At 40.3% G+C, this 17,694-nt stretch overlaps 1 protein-coding gene across 1 annotated transcript in view; it reads right to left on the bottom strand.

Moving 5' to 3' along the window:
- The window catches only part of BACH1 (BTB domain and CNC homolog 1), a 52,983-nt gene extending 37,131 nt beyond the window's left edge, over positions 1–15,852 (bottom strand). The window contains exons 1-3 of the mRNA XM_065402677.1: positions 15,746–15,852; positions 11,028–11,085; positions 6,203–6,364 (exon numbers count right to left, since the gene is read on the bottom strand). The gene's annotated coding sequence lies outside the window, so the exon portion shown is untranslated. The remainder of the gene's footprint in view (positions 1–6,202; positions 6,365–11,027; positions 11,086–15,745) is intronic.
- Between the last annotated feature and the right edge of the window lie 1,842 nt (positions 15,853–17,694).

Here is a 17,694-nt window from a genome sequence, read left to right as displayed (position 1 = left end):
GTGTATCCAGTCTGCAGACCAAGCAAGAGAGCACCAACCTTCAAATCGCCACAAAGCTGCCACTGATGTTGGTCATAGTTTATGCACCTCAAAAGTTGTTTCATGTTGTCATAGGTTTCCTTCATATGGACTGCATGACCAACTGGAATTGATGGCAAAACATTGCCATTATGCAGTAAAACAGCTTTAAGACTCGTCTTCGATGAATCAATGAACAGTCTCCACTCATCTGGATCGTGAACGACGTTGAGGGCTGCCATCACACCATCGATGTTGTTGCAGGCTACAAGATCACCTTCCATGAAGAAGAATGGGACAAGATCCTTTTGACGGTCACGGAACATGGAAACCCTAACATCACCTGCCAGGAGATTCCACTGCTGTAGTCTGGAGCCCAACAGCTCTGCCTTACTCTTGGGTAGTTCCAAATCCCTGACAAGGTCATTCAGTTCACCTTGTGTTATGAGGTGTGGTTCAGAGGAGGAGGATGGGAGAAAATGTGGGTCCTGTGACATTAATGGTTCAGGACCAGAAGTTTCATCCTCTTCCTCGTCTGACTCAAGTGAGAATGATTCTGGTGCATCAGGAACCGGCAGTCCTTCTCCGTGGGGTACTGGGCGTATAGCTGATGGAATGTTTGGATAATGCACAGTCCACTTTTTCTTCTTTGACACACCTTTCCCAACTGGAGGCACCATGCGGAAGTAACAATTGCTGGTATGATCTGTTGGCTCTCTCCAAATCATTGGCACTGCAAAAGGCATAGGTTTCCTTTTCCTGTTCAACCACTGGCGAAGATTTGTTGCACAAGTGTTGCAGCATGTGTGTGGGGCCCACCTCTTGTTCTGATCTCCAATTTTGCAGCCAAAATAAAAGTGATAGGCTTTCTTAACTATAGTGGTTATACTGCGCTTTTGTGATGCAAAAGTCACTTCACCACAAACATAGCAGAAGTTATCTGCACTGTTCGCACAAGTACGAGGCATCTCTGCTCACTTTGGCTAAACAGATATGTGTCCCTTTGCAAAATCAAACACTGACAAATAAGAGCACGACACTGTATGATTTCTAGAGCTGATATAGGGCAATTTGTTCAGCAGAGTGATGTAAGCTTCGTTATGATTGCATCATCCATGACTTCTAGGAATAACATGATGTAATTCATATCATGTATGATGCAATACCAGCTTCAGATTGCATCATTCATTGTTTTGCCTAAAAAGCAAGTACTGTCCAAACCCAGTCATAGATTTATTCATAGATCCAGTCAAAGATGTATTTTAATCATTTCTGGTTTAAATTGAGATCCCTTCCCTTTATAACTCACTTATCCTCCGCCATTCCCAAGTCAAGGGTCGTATATACTGACCCAATAGCATATCTCGAAAACTAGAGCCAATCAACAATTTTAAGCATCATTTTCGTTCTCAGTGACCCAGAATTAGTAAAGTTTGACTACATTTATTTCAGAAGCATTTTGGCTGTAGAGCAGTGTAATCAAGTGATGCATTCCCTGTCGCTCATTCCCAGCTCCTGGCAAACAGAGGCTAGGGACACCATCCCTCTCATCCTGACTAATAGCCATTGATGGACCTATCCTCCATGAACTTATCGAGGTCTTGTAGAAGCAAACAGCTTCTGAAGAAAAGGAAGTAAAGTTGAGCACAGCAACCAGAATAGTTGGCTGGAAATTTTTTCCACAGCTGGAAGGATATATCACCTCAACTGAACATCTATCGCAGGGCCCTCATTTAGACAGTGAAGTTACTCACTGAGGTAAATGGGGTAGGATGAGGGATAGATTCATACTACTGATGCTGATGTTGTTTGGCTGGAAACAATTTTCTGCAGGGCTAATTTTACAGCCAAGTAGCCTATTATTTTACATTGTGAAGACCAACTTTGTGATACCAACCCTGCCTTGACAAAGAAAGTGAGGATTTTTAATAATACAGTAGAACCTCAGAGTTATGAACACCAGAGTTACGAACTCACTAGTCAACCACACACCTCATTTGGAACCGGAAGTACGCAACCAGGCAACAGCAGAGACAAAAAAAAAAAAAAAAGCGCAAACAGTACAGCGCTGTGTTAAACAAACTACTAACAAAATAAAGGGAAAATTTAAAAAAAGATTTGCTAAGGTAAGAAAATTATTTCTGTGCTTGTTTTATTTAAATTAAGATTGTTACGCACTTTTCTTCTGCATAGTAAAGTTTCAAAGTTGTATTAAGTCAATGGTTCAGTTGTAGACTTTTGAAAGAACAACCATAATGTTTTGTTCAGAGTTATGAACAAACTTCCATTCCTAAGGTGTTCCTGAGGTTCTACTGTATACCAATTGTGAAAAATAGCAAGAACTGCAAAAAAACAAAAAATTAAAAGATGAGAAGTTTTTCATGTCAGGTTTTCCACGAATACAGCCCATGCCATTGCTGTAAAGCCTGAGTAGTTTTTTTTTTTTTTTTTTTTTTTAATGTGAGAAAGACTTCAAACTAACATCATTTGAGATTTTAAAAACAAAACACACATTTCAGATAACCAAAACAAGTTAATTACTAATTATATGCAACAGTTTACATAGGAATTGTGAAATATATAGGGGGCCCCTTGTTTCCAGTTTTTATTTTATTTATTTTTTTCCCAGTAATTTATCAGTGTTCATTACCACAACAACAACAAAACAGGTGAAAATAAGTGCAAAAAACTATTAATTTTTCTGGGTAAATATCAAGGTTTATTTTGGTGGATGGAAATACAGGGGGAAAAGTTTCAGTAGATTAATGCTTTGAATTCTGTTCATCAGTGTGGTTTGCTGCACAACTAATACAGAACTCAAAACACAATGCCACCTCTGAGTTTAAGAAAACAATATCTCTCTATTCAAATAAAAAGTTTTATTTGGGGATTAAACAGCTTACTGTTATAGACAGAACTATTAGCCTATAAATATTTACATTTAATAACTGGGCCACCCTCAATTTCATTCTTTTCTCCTATTTTTGTTTCTTTGAAACTTTCAAATACTTTCTTGTGCTCTGAAACATATTCTGATACAGATTTTTGTTTTCTTTCCATTTTAGTGTGTCAAATCTTTAAACAAACAGCTTGAAATGAGTACGTGGTCGGGGTGAGATTCATCAGTACGTTCAGATGCGCAAGCACTTTGGCGCTTGCGTGCGTGCCTGTTTGTTTATTGTGTGTATCTTCTAGACTAATACATAGTCTTACTTCAACAGGCAGCTTTGCATATACACACAGATTAATGCATTATCATAATACATAGGAAAATACGTTACATGAGATACTAATAAAACTAGTTTTTTTTTTTTAATCTATTTGAATGATACAAACGTAAGGTAAAAATTGGAAAAAACTGAATACTTTTTCTAAAATCCAGAAAATTTTCAGTAAAAATTGTTTTAAACTGAAAATGAAGGGGCTTAGAAATATATAATTTAATTAATGTAATGTAATTTAAGTTAAGCATTAAATTCCATCCTACCTGAGGAGTCATGCCATACAAAAATGTATACGGCATTAAGTGTGAAACGCAAATAAAGCAAGTAAATTAGGATTCCATGCTTCTATGTTCTTAACTCATCCCACTGATCCTACATATTGTAGTGCAGGGAGATAAATGGTGGGTGAGCGTGTATACAGTACCCAAAGGTCTCAAAGGCACAGCAAGGAACTAGGAATACCATGGGAAGCTAAAAAAAAAAAAAAAAAAAAAAGGGAAATACAAAACTGAAAACAGATAAGCTTTGATTGCGAGGGTGAAAGCTCACGCAAAGCTAGTTGTGTCTATAGAAGATGGTGAAGTAGGTACAAATGACATACAGTTATAAAGCAGTTTTTAAAATTGCTTTTTCCACTCTCCCAAATGAAATCCTAATGCACTAACTCTGCCTGCTTCACCAAATGTAACCAAGAATGAGACAACATATACACCAGAAATCTCAACCAAGGTTTTTCTCTATATGAATCCATTCCAAGATCCATCTAGTCCAGTTAAAATATCCACTCCTTCATACTAGAGAGGACCAAAAAGACTATTACGCATACGGAGATAAGGATAGTCTCCACCCTATGACCAAAACGCATACAAGATGATTTCAAATCTCTCCCCACCTATATGTTTAAAGTCAGCAGTGAGCTGCCAGGACTGCTTCTATCACGGTGTTTAAGTTTGGTCCCTTCAGTTCACATTAGTTTGTTTAAACCATTCAGATGCCTTCAAATCAAAGTTTTAAATCAGCACTTTTAATCTAACTGATTTTTTAATTTGTCACTGACAAGCTACTCCTTTAAAGAACTCAAAATAAAGTAAGTTCTTATTTCCATTTTTTAATTATTTTTGAGCATGAAATCCAGATTTTGAAGTGTTTTAGATGCATAAAACACAGGAAACTGCACCTGGTATTTCAAAGTTTTCAGGAAAGGACAGTTTCTTTTCTTTTAAAATTGCTCTCGTTAGTGAAATGCGTCCTCCTTGTCAAGTCTAAATAATGGCATATAAGAAAACAAAAGGAAGAGAAAGTACAGGACCACAAATGCTCATGGAAAAAAACTGTGTCAAAAACAGGAAAAAGATTAAACAATATACAGATAAAGCATAGTTTAGAGAACTAAAGACAAAGGTCAAAATGATGGCTATCTTATTGTGGTTTTTCAACTGAGAAATTAGGGTGCTTCCCCCAGCACAGGCTTTAAATATTTGTCTAATAAATCATCTATTCTTCTCTTATGTTGGGGCTCAAACACATGATTAGAGACTATATAGCTGTACTACCATGTCCTTGTGGCTGTACATGCACCTGCAGACCCACCATATTCTCGGTCATATGCTAGACCCAAAGATGGCAGTTTTCAGAAGAGATGTTAGGATAATATTTTGTTTTAGTATCCAAGGGTATTTAAGAATTGCCCTTCCTTGAAAAGGGATCATCTGAGGAGCATAACCAGCTCCACAGTAGACTTTTAAAAGGTAATGAGTCAGCAGGCATTAGTGCACATATGAGTTGCTAGGTTTAGTCTACTTTAGGGAAAACAAAGAAAAGCTTTTTTTATTTTGATGTTTATGGTGTATCTGTCTCTTAAGAGAAGTATATGGGGCTATTAAGTTTTTCTACTTCGTGACAGTCTTAGTCATGTCCCCCCCAACAATCCATAAATGAGCAAGCAAAGCATAAACAGTAGCCAAATAGAATGGTCAGTGCTGACAGTTTATTTCATTATTTCAAAAGTGAACTTTTAAAGTCTAAATCACATTGTCCCTTCAAAGGATAAAAAGCTAGCAGCTTATTTTAAAACTAATACTTGAGTAAGAAACACTATAAATTAGGCAGCTGATAACTTGTAAGAGAACCTCAAATATCAGCATATTACTGTAAAATTAACACATAGGGCAGGTCTTCACTACCTGCCGGATCGGCGGGTAGGGATCAATCTATCGGGGATCGATTTATCACATCTTGGATAAACCGATCCCCGAATGAGCTCCCCATCGACTCCGGAACTCCAGCTCGCGAGAGGCGGAAGCGGAATCAACGGGGGAGCAGCAGCGGTCGACTTGCCGCCGTCCTCACGGCCAGGTAAGTCAACCTAAGATACGCATAGCTGAAGTCGGCGTATGTTAGGTTGACCTCCCCCAGTGTAGACTAGGGCATAGTCAATTAAAATAATTTATACCAGATTAAATGGCCAAATGAACGAGATAAGAAGAAACAGAGTATGCAAGCTATTCCCTTGCGACACTGTTACAGTTAGGTCAGCAAGAAATTTCCTTATGAGATAAACAGGCCCTTCCCCTCCACCCAAATAAAAATAAAAATAAACAGATGCTGTGTGAGAACGCACTACTAAATTAATATGAAACTTCTATCATGTCCCACTTATAAAATGAAACACTGTCTTCAGTGCTATAACAGTGTCAAGGCCCTTGGGCCAGAAATTTTACATAACTTTAAAGTTGTACATTCTTTTGGGAAATATGGTCCTATGTACATACTTTATTTCACCACCCCAGCATATTTTGATACTCCACTACAAGAGATATTTTTGGTTCCTTTAAGTGCAATTCTACTCCGAAAAGTGACAAAATGTTAATCTGCGCTCCATGTTTTCTTTCATGGATTTCCAGATCAAAATATTTAGCTTACAAGTAAAAATAGTTTTCCGACTTAACCACCAGCCTTACAAGCTTATCTTGTGTTCTCAAAGTCCAGCTTGGTTGTTTATTTCTTGTTCATCACCACCAGTATAAAGATTCTGCAGAGCAAATTATATCTCAGTGACATCTGTGTAATCCCAATGCCTTCAGTGGATCTCTACAAGTGTAACTTGAACTCAGTAAACATCTCTATAAGGATACACAAGAATGCACACTATTTTAACGGTGTTGGCACTGCATTGCTAACATAAGTAAAAAGCAACACAAAATAATTTCTCTCTAAAGTAAACAGATATTGCCAAATACACACAATGGAAAGATTTGAGTAAGAAAGTGGATTAAAAAAAACCCAAAAAAAACAACAGCAGCAGCCACCTCAAGTCACTTTTCAGGGTATTAAAAGCCTATGAGATCTATAGAAGAATTGTGTGTTTCTGGTGTTATTCTTATTAAAACAAATAGTTCATCAGTTTAAAGTTTTACACATCTGTGTTGTTATAATTGTATTGCATTGGAATGCTTTAAATAAAGTTACATTTTAAGATCAGGATAGGTTAGTGGTAATAGAGAGCAAAAGTTACAGGTACCTGCAATTCTTGTTGTAAAAAAAAAAAAAAAAAATTATATATATTACACACCCCCACACACACACCCCCACACACCACTGGAGTCCTAGACCAAGTCTACATTAGAAGTGCTTTGCCAATATAGCTCCTAATGTAGACACAATGCACCAGCAAAAGTGCATTCTTGCAGATATAGCTTATTCCAGCCACTCCTCCCTACCCAGCCCCACCAAGCGAAATAAATTATTCTGGCAAACATATTTTTGACCCTCCTAGGCACTGGTAGGTTTGTCTCACATGCAGAGCAAGATTAAGTACCAAAAAACCCTTTACGTTCCATGGCCAATTCTTTGATGAATGGAAGATGAAAGTGTTCCCCAAAGCAGATTAAAAGCACGTATACATTTATCAGGATAAGCAAAACAAAAACAAAAAACCTCAAAAATCTCCCAGATTCTGAAAGAAGGTGGGTAACAAGTGAGAGTTCAGCAACATCTCACAGTACACAGGTAAGTCATTTCCTTTTCTTTAAAACTATTGTGTGATCGTTTCTTATTCTTGAATGGGTTTTATTTGTTTTTTTTTGTTTGTTTTTGGTTTTTTTAACAGAAATGTGTCAGCACTGTGAAAGACAGTAACAGTAGTGCATAGATTATATATGGGACACACACACACACACACACCGCTAAGGAACAGACTCCGCAACACACACAACCTAAATACAGATTTTCCTCTTAATGGTGAAATAAGGTTTTATAAATGTAGAGAAAGATGATCACATGGCTGCTGCAAGACTCCTGTACTGAAACAGATTTAAGGCTAGCAGTTGTACTGTATGCAAGAATGGACTGAGTGCTGTAAGGACATGCAAGTCACAGGCCTGCCAAGTTATAATTATGAGAAATCAGACCATAACTGAGACATGGCTCTTCTGGTCATAGTTATGTCTCTTTAATTTATATAAATAAAAAACTTGGGTGGACTTCCTGAGGGGCCTTGTCTATTCCAGATAAAAACATAAGGACCTTTTGTCATTGAATTTATGGGATGTGGACATGAGTAAAGGAAAAACAGTGCCATGACTGGCTCATTTAAAGTCCATCACCACCTCTGTAATTCATGTATTACATTGATTGCACCACTTTAAGGCTTGTGCCAATTTCTGCAGGTATAAGTTTCACACTGAGTGATATCATTGGAACTAAGAAAAGAAACGTCCATGTAAGTAACTTGGGCTCAAAGATATGATGTGGTTCAAAAGGAGCTTTCATCAGCACCACATTAACATCCTGTGCCAAAGAGGATGTAAATTTTATGGTAGGGGGGAAATACATCCATCTGAACCTGATAAGAAGGTGCAGAGAAACTACCTTACCATATTCATTATAGGGCAAGATAACTAGTAAATGAGTATAAAGCAAGTAGTCTCAAAGCAAGCCTCAAACAAATACAAGAGTCCAGCAGTATTCTGTATGAGGTATTTGAAAGGATCTCAGTCAGTCTTTTCATAGCAAAAAACCCTTTCTACATCAAGTCTTCCTAGCAGAGCATCCCAAGAAATCAGAACTTGAGACACCATGATTCAGTTTTCTCATGAGTCAGAGAAATATACTGGATTAGAATAGAAAAAGTGGCATCATAGTGATATGATCAGACTAATTCTGATCATCTTGTTAAAAAGAAAAGAACCTGAGCCTTGCATACTCTGCAACAGCTGAATTTACTATTAAATCCATTTCTCAGTAAAGAGTTGTGCCTCAGAAACAAATTTCTAGCCCTTATGGCAGCAAAGAAAACCCTGAAAGTGTTAACTGGTGCAATACTAGAGTCTACAGACAACCTGAAACACAATAGGCAAGAGGTATGAATGATACATGTATCTCAATGATGTAAGTCTGAAACCTAAAAAAAGACAGTTTAAATGTCACCGCTGTTCACTATTTCACTGCGGGTCATTTTAATAGAAACATCCAACAAGTGTGCTTACCCCACAATCCTTAACTGCCTCCCACACCTCCAAACTGCCCTCTACTCAACTGCCAGCACCTCCAGCTTCTCCATTTGTGTTGTCCATACAAAAAGCTTTGACACACCAAACACCGGAAGTACGGAGAAATCATAAGATCAATTTCACATACTACCATAATAGACATGAGATACTCTATTGGTTGCATTATTTCATTTACTTAAATATTAAAAACCTACTTTTTATAGTTTAAATGAAGCAGCTGCAAAATTTCCCATGTACTGCACCAGTGTTTCAGAACACTGGAATCTTGCCATAGAATTTAGGTCTAGGTTGCCAAGTAGTCTGAGGCCTCAGCTGATACCAACTCCAACAGACCACATTTGTCTTTACTAGTATAGGATTAGTATGATAGCTGTACACATTTCATCAACTTTCATAGCTCTAATCAGGACACTTGCTATCTTCATAGGAACTAGCAGGGAAAGCACATGCAAGCTTCCTTCACCAATGTATAGAGAAGGCTCAACTTGCCAGAACAATGTTTTCTTGGCACGAAGGGCAGCTTCTTGTTTAGCCAGATGGTAAACAAATACACTTCTGAGGTCCCCAAATGGAGGAAGATCTGATCCACCATTCTCAGAACCAGTTACAGATGTGTTTTCCACCAATCAGCTAACTCTGTGAGTATGTTTTCCTTTACTTCTAAATCTGGGGCCATCAGACATTTCCCCCTCAAGACACTCCCCACCCTCCCACCTGCAGAACTTTCCAACACAACAAGCATGACTCTGTTTCTTCTGTAGAACATGGTGACAATTATCCATTTCAATTAGTACCACATTTGGGATATTAATCCTTTGTGATAAGTAGGATAAGTCTCACTTTCTGAACACCTATGTGCAGTTAACCTCTTCAGGAACTCCACATGAACTGCATAACTAAGACAGAATGACTCTCTAGTAACTAGTATCAGAGGGGTAGCCGTGTTAGTCTGGATCTGTAAAAAGCAACAGAGTCTCCTGTGGCACCTTTAAGACTAACAGATGTATTGGAGCATAAGCTTCCGTGGGTGAATGCCCACTTCGTCGGATGCATGTCGGACGGCGGATGCATCCAACGAAGTGGGCATTCACCCACGAAAGCTTATGCTCCAATACATCTGTTAGTCTTAAAGGTGCCACAGGACTCTCTGTTGCTCTCTAGTAACTGCAATCTGATCTGATTTAGAGGTCTTGAAGCAGTTTCAGTTGTCCACTGTGCCACAAAGACAGTGAGGCTGTCATTTATCACTTGGATAGACAGAGTGTGGGACTTGTAGCCATTAGTAGCTACTAATACAGACAAAGGTGGCCTGCATCACTCTGCATGTAACTAATGTTTGTACCTTGACAAAGTTTTAAGTTCTTGAACACTTAAAGGACAATGTGATCATCAGATAGGGCAATAGATTGGGAGACAAGAAATCTGGGTTCCATTCTTGACTCAGACATTGAGCTGCTATTCAACCTTAAGAAAGTCACTGTACCTCCCTCCATTTCCTCATCTGCAAAATAGGGATGATACTTATACTTTTCTTTAAAAAAAAATAATAATAATAAAAAAAAAAAGGCTTTGAAATCTACAGATGAAAAGAACTAAGATATTTACTACCGTTAAGACAGCCAGTGTGGCTACTTGGCAGTTCAACAAGAAGTTAGCAATAGATTTTAAATAACAGTTTTATATCTATGCCCCTTCCCCCAACTCTCTCTCCTTTTATGGATACAGAGTTATGTTTCAGATGAATGCTTGCAGTAGTTACGAGTTGCTGATTCATGATGTTATGCTGACAAGGCATGAACAAGCATTCTATCTGTTTTTGTTCATCTTTACTTTGAAAACATTTTTAAAGGAACCAGGATGATTTTTAAAGAAAAAAATTGAGAGTATTAATTTGCTTTATTTCCCAACATAAAGCAAAAGGAGCGGTTACCCCATTCATAAATTAAGAACAAAATTGTATTCTTTGAGTCACTAGTCAAAGCATCTGGCACAATACTAACATTGTACTTTAATTACAGAAGTTACATAAATTATATAATTAAGAGCTTATTAGGTCATCTAGTATGTCCCTATGCCAACCCAGGATTATCATCACAGTATTAGAGCTTTGCTGAATTGAAATTAAAATCTTTTTTTTTGTCTTAAAAATCCATGAGATTCTGAAAACAGACTTAGAATTGTTTCGATTTGCCTTCTGTTTTGTTTTGGTTTTTTAAAGCTTTTAGGATTCACCTTGTCCAGGTTTTCTTAGAAGTTATGTGAGCTAAGAATTTACCTTTTCAAAAAATGAAAGCCGCGATTCCCATGCAGTGGTAAGGCTCTGGAAGCTGGAGCTTTAAGAAAAAACACTAAAATCAGGCAAGTTTTCAACAATGAATAATGCAGTTCACACATTATTTCCCCAAAGAAGCTATATTAAAGTAGAATATTCTAAAGCTAGAAACCGTTTCCATTACTAAACCTAATTCTTCCTTATCTTAGAGCATGTTTGACTCACTTGTTACCCAACATTAACTGTTTGGGTCAGGGTCAGTAACAGCTTTATTAAGCTTTTCTGGGTAGTAGTTTCAATTTTAAACGTTTTTAAGGTTGGGCATGGGATTTAGAAGTCCCCACTCCTATCTTCCATCCCCCACAAATTCTCACCCCGATAACATTCAAAAGAAATTCTTGTGAAAAACAGCGCAATTATAGAGATACCTATTGTGGGCATAGCTCACATTTCAAGAAGAACTTAAAAGCACTGCAACAGTTTGACTTTCTAAAAGAGAATTGGGATGGATCACAATAAATCGATTTAGGGTAAGAGTGAAATTTTTGTAACATGATTTATGTTAAATCCATGAAGCAGGCCACATGGTCATAAGGTTGGGTCTTCTAAACCTCTACCCATTTTCAGACACCATTACTTTACAGTCACAAAGAAGTGTCTCACATTTGAGACAAGTTCAAGAATAAAAATTCACATTTATGAACACTCCCAGGGTTAGAGAAAAAATATATTCTTAAATAGTGAACCAGAAAACTTGTATAAAAATTTAACAGTTTACGGTCAGCTCCTGGCTTTATTTAAAAGGTAAAATCCTTCACCTTTACCCTCATGACTTAGAAGCTATGCAAACTCAATCCCTCCTAAAAATGTGAATTGTTTCATATATTTTAGATTTAAATCGTTTCATTTCTTAATCCTTTAACATTGTTTAAGTATGGAAAATGACATGCAATGGCTTTAAACACAGCCCTAAGGATTTTGTTAGTTGATTAGTATTGGAGAAGCTGTTTGTGTATAAAACACATATATAATAAAACAGGGAACTAACTTTGCAGAATTCTTATATATACTAATTCTTATACTAATCTGAGAAAGAGCCAAGAGTCATCATGAAGGATTTAACAGAAGCAGTTACATTTGAGAAACAATTTTAAAATACCTGATCTAAAAAATCTAACCCTGTCCACTTTTATATTCAGTTGAAAAAGCTTTTCAAATAAACATTTGCAAAACTGAAATAAGTTTTCAGAAAGTAGACTGAATAAAAAACTCAGGAGATCTGGCTTCAATTTGCAGCTTAGTCACCCAGACTCCATGTGCGACCTCAGGCAAGTCAGTCTCTCTGTACCTCAGTCTCCACATAGAAAATATGGATGAAACTTTCCTACCTCATATGAGGCCTGTGAGGAAGAGAGTCATTAATGTTTGAAAAGCTCTCAGATATTGTGACCTATGTACCTACCATAGGTAAATACACATCAACTGATATACCATCCAAGATCTGCTCATAAAGAAACGACCCCATGGAAAAGGAAAACAGGTCTGGTTTTCAATTGTGTTGTCTTCACATGACTGAAAAGACCTCAACGCTCAACAAGATGCAGACTAACATCTGAAGACATGTTAGCAGGCCACGTAATAGCCTAGCTTCCAGTAGGGTATGTCTTCATAGCGGACATAACTTGAATTATCTGTGCTCAAGTTACTCATGGCAAGTTGGGTGTGTATTCCATAGCAAAAGGGGTAGGAAAAGGGGTATTGTTAACTCATGTCAGCTAACACAAGGTAAAATCCTAGTGAAAACAAAGCAATTTGTAGTAGTCACACAAGTTAGCTGGTTGAAGTAAACCCTAGGTTCTCCCATTGGAACCTTGACCTGCTAACTCACGTGAAAACTAAAAACTACCTTGTGTTACCTAATGCGAGTTCAGAACAAGCCTTTTCCTAGTGAAGATGAGGCCTTAGCCTAGATGGAGTGAGAGTGGCCACAATGTAAAACAATATTAGAGTTGTATCCACACTGGCAGTGCACTCATTTGTGTGTGGAACTAGATTTCTGGGGGCACATCCCATGGTTCTTAGTGCTGTAGTAAATTGGGCCACTCTATGAATTCTTTCTTGTTGGTATTTTCTGGGCACAGGGTGGGAGATGAGGAAGGCACTGGAGGACTAGCAGCACTTCAGTGGGGTTAACACAGTTTGCATCCACCCTACAGAGTAACAGCTGACAAGTTGCCATCATTCAAGTTTTAGCCTATTCTCTCCTCCTCAACCAATCAACTCAAGTTAAAAGCACCACAGCAGCTGAGTTAAGGGTAATCACGTGTGGCCAAGACCTGCAGTAACTCTGCAGCAAATACAGGCTCAAAAAGAGATTCTTTCCACAATCACAACAGCTACAGATTTAAAAAAAACAAAAAAAAACCCCAACCAATAAAACTAAAATTCTGGAAAACAACTAAGAGGCTTGTCCATACACACTCCTAGGTAGCATGCCCCACACACTGGGAAAAATTGGTGCAGGATATACCAAAAAGTGTGTGTGGGACTCACGTGAACATAAATTTCCTGAATTTACGTAACAGGAAAGAAGAATTCTGCCTATTTGATTTATGTTTCTGCAGATTATAATTTCACTAATTTTGGAATAAGATTACTTGAGACTCGATCCTATCATTTATGTATGAAAACACCCCTTTCACACCCACAATGGTGGTGTCATGTTCGACTGGGCAATAAAATATGAGGACAGGTTTTACATTGGGTGATTCCAACAGCAGCAAATGATAAGGGCAACAATCTAACACATGCTGACCCCAATAGTCACAAGCAACTTCTGATACTTTATACTAAAACCAAATTAACATAGCCTAAAAATCCCCATTATGAAGTGCTTGAAACTGTTTAGCATCAAACAATGTACCAACTAGGTCCCCAATCTTGCAAACACTTGTACACATGAATAGTCCAAATTACTTACATACACAACTGTTTACAGGATTGGAGCCTAGAAATTTAAACACACACAGTTTAAAACAATATTAAGATTGACAAACCCACAAAAGCATGAAAATTTATATTGAATTAAGTGTGCTAAAGGAATTTCAAACCCATGTTTGTTTTTGACTATGGCAATGATTTTGAACAGACAACTACAGCATTACTTCAGAGTTCAGGGGAGCATAATCACTCTTAGGGTATGCATACGCTGCAAAGAAATCTATTGTGCTGAGTTGCAGTGCCTGGGTCAATTGACTTCAGCTGCTAGGGCTCACCTTGCAGGGCTAAAAATAGTAATGTGGGTGTTCCTGCTGGGGCTGGAGCCTGGGCTCTGAGACCTGTGCCTTCACTGGGTTTTTCTTTGCAGAGAGTTGTGTAAGCATAACTTGAGGTTGTTCCCCGGCATGGACTATAACTTTCCCGTATAACACTACCACCATGCTCTTACTTTTCATCCACAGATCTCAAATGTGTGTCTCAAACTATTTTCTCTTTCATCCTGTAATATGTTTTGGAACCAATTTCAACAGAAGAAAAAATGACAAAGTAAGACTCTAGTACTTAGAAAGCTGCAGTGCTGTATGAATTTGAAATTACTACAATATTATGGTGCTAAAAATGCCAATACATGTCCTCTAAATGCTAATTTAACAGTGAAATTGGTGATGATTCCTCCATAATTCTCATTTTCAATTTTATTTTACATTGCCCTTCACATGCTAGGCATCTCACAGTACAGATAAAATGTACATCTCCCCAGGAAAGTCTAAAATGAATCCTCCTGGGCTACTACAACTGATGACAGATACTGTAATGTTCAGATTTAGGATTTGTATAGGATATTTTATCATCAAAACCAAATAGTTAATCCCAAATTAGTAACATTAAGGGGCTCCTTTGTTTTAAAGAGGACGGAGATTTTCCAGTGTTTGGGGGCGTATGATGTGCCTGGAGCACACAGGCATGTGGACATGCAGAAGGGAAAAGATGAATAATTAGATGCCAGATTCTGCAGGAGAGCAAGCGGCGTGCTGACCGCGCCAAAGCCAGCTGTTCTTATCTGCCAGAGTTCAGTGGAAAAACCTGAGGACACAAAGCCATGCGGGCGGGGAGAGGGGACAGCTTCTATTTACCTTTCCCTACACGGGCCCCGACGGCTGCGCAGAGCTGCTCATCCCGCCGAGCTAACAAGCAACAGCTCAGCGCTCGGCCCCGCACGGTTCCCCCCGGCTTAACTGTCCAGGGCAACCCCTGACCGGGGCAGTCACAGGCCGAGCAGGCCAGCGCCGGGGCAGCTGTCCCGGCGCATTGGCCGTAGCTCTGCCCGGGTACCAGGGGAAGACACGGCCCCTCCCGCCTCCGCTCTGCCCACCGAGCTCCCCTCCAGCCGCGGCGCACGGACGAGGCACCCGCAACCCCAGCGAGGAGGGGCGCGGATTGTGCCCCCGGGCAGGCAGGAGAAGCGGGCTGGGGCCGCCCCCAGCGGATCTCTAAGCGCTTCGCAGAGCGGCGTGACCTGGGGTCCCCTAGCGACAGCGCGTGCTCCCGCCTCCCCAGTCCCGCGCGCACGGGGGGCACCCAGCGAGAGACCGGTACCCAGGGCGAGAACACCCACTCCCCCCACCCGCCGCCGCGCGGGACACCGGCGCTCACTGCCCCTGCGCGAGCCCAGCCGCACCAACCCCCTCCGCTGCCACCCCCGCGCGCCGCAGCTGGCTCACCCCAGCACCCCCCGGCTCGTCTGTCGCCGGCCCGTCTGTCGCCGGCCCCGCAAGCACCGTCACCCTCGGCCAGCCGGATAGGGGCTTCCTCCCCAGCCCTGAGTCCCTGGCTCGGCTGCCCTAACCCGCGGCGATAAGAATCAGGTGACTCGCAACAACATTACCCAGCTTTCCTTCTCCACCCCCCATTCGCCGCCCGCTGATTGGACACAGCGGTCCCGGTTGACGCTCTTACGCCTACGTCGACTCCAGCGCGCGTGCGCGCCTGGAACAACAACGTCGCCTTCCTTCAGCTCAGGGGCGGTTAGAGACTGGCTCCAGGGAGGCGCGAACGTGGCCGTTGGGCTTTGGAACGTTCTGCTTCCCGGCTCCCCGGGATCGGGGCACGGTGGGGGAACAGAGTGCCCTGGGGGAGGGGAGGCTGCTGTCTCAGGGGAGAGTTAAACCCAGGGTTCAGCGCCACACGCTACTCTCCCCATCCAAGGCCTCATGGCCCTCTGTGCCCATCACCCTGGAGAGCTGGCACAGCCCCCTGCTTACCCACGCGTGGACCCCCACCCAACAGCATGGGGTTGCCAGTACCACCTGCCCTGATTGTCCCAGGCTTGTGCCTTTTCTGAGGTAACTGTTCTGGGAAACCTGTAAAGGTGCTCAGTATCCGTTGCCAGTTGGCCAGTTTTGTGGGCTGGTTCATTCCAGGATTGCTGTACCTCAGAGGGTGGCACCAAGCGGAGGGCAACGATTCCACGGCATGGCAACTTTTGAAATTTGGTTTCGGTCCACATTGGAACAGACAAAAGCCCCCCAAACCTTTAAGTGTTTTTGAGGAAATAAAATTGTGTTGAAATCCTAGAAATGTAGGGCTGGAAACGACTTTGGGAGGTCCCCAACTCCAGCCCCCTGCACTGAGGCAGGAGCAAGTAAATCTAGACCCTCCTTGACAGGTGATTATCCAACCTGTTCTTAAAAATCTCCAATGATTGGGTTTCCACAACTTCCCTTGGAAGCCTATTTCAGAGCCTAACTATTCTTATAATTAGAAAGTTTTTCCTAATATCTAACCTAAATATCCCTTGCTGCAGATTAAGCTCATCTTCAATGAACATGGAGAACAGTTGATCATAGTCCCCTTTATAACAGCCCTAAATATATCTGAAGATGATTAGGTCCCTCCTCAGTCTTCTTTCTCTAGACTACATGTCCAGTTCTTTTAACCCTTCCTCACAGGTTAGGTTTTCTAAACCTTTTATCATTTTTGTTGCTCTCCTGGGGACTCTCCAATTTGTCCACATTTTTCCTTAAGTGTGGTGCCCAGAACTGAACACTACTCCAGCTGAAGCCTCACTAGTGCCAAATAGAGTGGGACAATTACTTCCCTTGCCTTACATACAATACTCCTGTTAATAGATCCCAGAATTATGTTAGCGTTTTTTGCAACTGCAACATATTGTTGACTCGTATTCAATTTATGATCCCTAGATTCTTTTCAGCGGTACTAGTTATTCTCTATTTTGCAGTTGTGTGTTTGATTTTTTTCCATCCTAAGTGAAGTACTTTGCACTTGTCTTTATTGAATTTAATCTTTTATTCCGACCAATTCTCCAATTTGTCAATGTTTGCTTTGAATTCTAATCCTGTCTGCCAAAGTGCTTGCAACCCACCCAGCTTGGTGTCCTCTGCAACTTTTATAAGCATATTCTCTACTCCATTATCAAAATCACTAATAAAAATATTGAATAGTACCAGACCCAGGACTGACCCTTCCGGTATCTCACTAGCTGTTGCCTTCCAGGTTGACAGCAGACCATTGATAATGACTCCTTGAGTACAGGCTTTCAACCAGTTGTGCACCCATTTTATAATAATTTCATTTAGACCATATTTCCCTAGTTTGCTCATGAGAATATCATATGAGACTGTGCCAAAAGCCTTACTAAATTAAGATATAT

The sequence above is a fragment of the Emys orbicularis genome, chromosome 1 (assembly GCF_028017835.1).
Source record: "Emys orbicularis isolate rEmyOrb1 chromosome 1, rEmyOrb1.hap1, whole genome shotgun sequence".
Lineage (NCBI taxonomy): Eukaryota > Metazoa > Chordata > Testudines > Emydidae > Emys > Emys orbicularis.
This window is presented reverse-complemented; position numbering and strand designations above follow the sequence as displayed.